Here is a 1,881-nt window from a genome sequence, read left to right as displayed (position 1 = left end):
AAAGTTTCAATTTTTTTCAATTCGACCAATATCATCCCAAAATTCCCATATTGCCCCTGATTTTTTTTTTAAAATTTTTTTAATTTTTTATGAAAACGAAAACAAATTTGGGGGTGCAAAAATGACCAGATGACCAAAGGGGTGGCTACGGCCACCACGATTTTTTCAAAAAATTTTTTATAAAAAAAACTAGGGGCAATATGGGAAGTTTTGGATAAAATTGGTCAAATTGCAAAAATTTGAAACTTTAGGGGGTGGATTGCAAAAATTGAAACTTTGGTGTTCGAATTGAAAAACGCTGCCAACTTTGAGGGGGTAAACTGTAATTTTCCCTTTATGTAATGATAAAATTATCCACATTATTAAGTATAATGTTTATGGCATAGTTTAGTAAGTATAAGAAACTATGACTTGTATGCCACAATATTACCTTGTTGGTAAGGGTGTCAATGCAGTTAACTGCTAACCGTAACTGCCTTAGCGGTTAGTAGATTTCACTAACCGCGGTTAGCGATTAGTGAAATAGATAACCGCCCGATAACCGCTTTTTCAATATTGAACTCTTTTTGGGCTTTTTGGGCGTTTTTGGGCTTGTTTTTTACCCTCATCTTTTTTTGTTGTTGGTATTTTAGTGTAATAATGCTTTAATTAAATTGTAGTTATAAGTAATATATTGTTTAATTCAATTGAATCAATTGTGATTATCATTGTACATGAATCATATGATTAACTTGTAGACTTATGACTTATGAGTTATGTCATATTATATATGTATTATTTTTTATTATATAATCATATGATTTAATGATCAATTTATCATGTGATATAATCATATTAATTATAGTGATAATATATAAATTACTAAAATTATAATGATAATACATTAATACTTAAATTGTGTTTATAAGTAACACATTGGTCATTGTTTAATCCAATGTTAATTACTTAATTTGATATTATACGAATCATATCATTATTGTACATTAATAATATGATTCATTTGAAGTCTTGAATAAAGTATTTGAATTATCATTGAATCATATGATTAAGTATTGATATTATATATTTATATTATCCATATGCATATGTAGACTTATATAGACTTATAAGTTTATAACATACATTGGAAATAAATTTCTAGATATTTAATTATTGTATTAGTATGAATAGTATACTTATGAGTTATGTCATATTATATATGTATAATTTGTTATTATATAATCAAATGATTTAATGATCGATTAATCATGTGATATAATCATATAAATTATAGTGATAATATATTTATACTCAAATTGTGATTTAATTATTTTTTTTAAAAATTGTGATTTAATGATCAAGCGATTATGTTATATGTACAAATATTTTTATAATTATAATTATAAAAATATATTATATAAAAAGGCGGTTAGCGGTTAGCAATTACGGTTAGTAAACCGTAACCGCTAACCGTTAGGCGATTATAGCGGTTTGGCGGTTAGCGGTTAATACGGTTAAGCGGTTAGCGATTAACGATTATAGCGGTTAGCGGTTAGCGAAACCGCCCTCATTGATACCCCTACTTGTTGGAGTATTTTCATAAAATAATGATATTATAAATTTTTTCTAATTTTTTTAAAAAGAATTAAAAAAAGGAAAAATGAAAAACCAAGTGGTGGCGTGCCTTTTTTTTTTTTTTTTAATAATAATTATTATTTTTGAATTTATAAGAATATTTTTGCCTTATTAAAAATTGAGCTTGAAATTCAATCTAATGTAGTAATGTATAAAAGTTTTCCTTCTTTCGTTTTCCGGTTATTCTTATTAGTGCTTTGGATTTGACAACAAATCTTAGTTTATGGTAGCAGCAACAGAATGACTGAGGTTGTACAAAATCCATTT

This window comes from Corylus avellana, chromosome ca2 (genome assembly GCF_901000735.1).
Source record: "Corylus avellana chromosome ca2, CavTom2PMs-1.0".
NCBI classification, from domain to species: domain Eukaryota; kingdom Viridiplantae; phylum Streptophyta; class Magnoliopsida; order Fagales; family Betulaceae; genus Corylus; species Corylus avellana.
The sequence above is the reverse complement of the archived record's forward strand: the minus strand, read 5'-3'. Positions refer to the sequence as shown.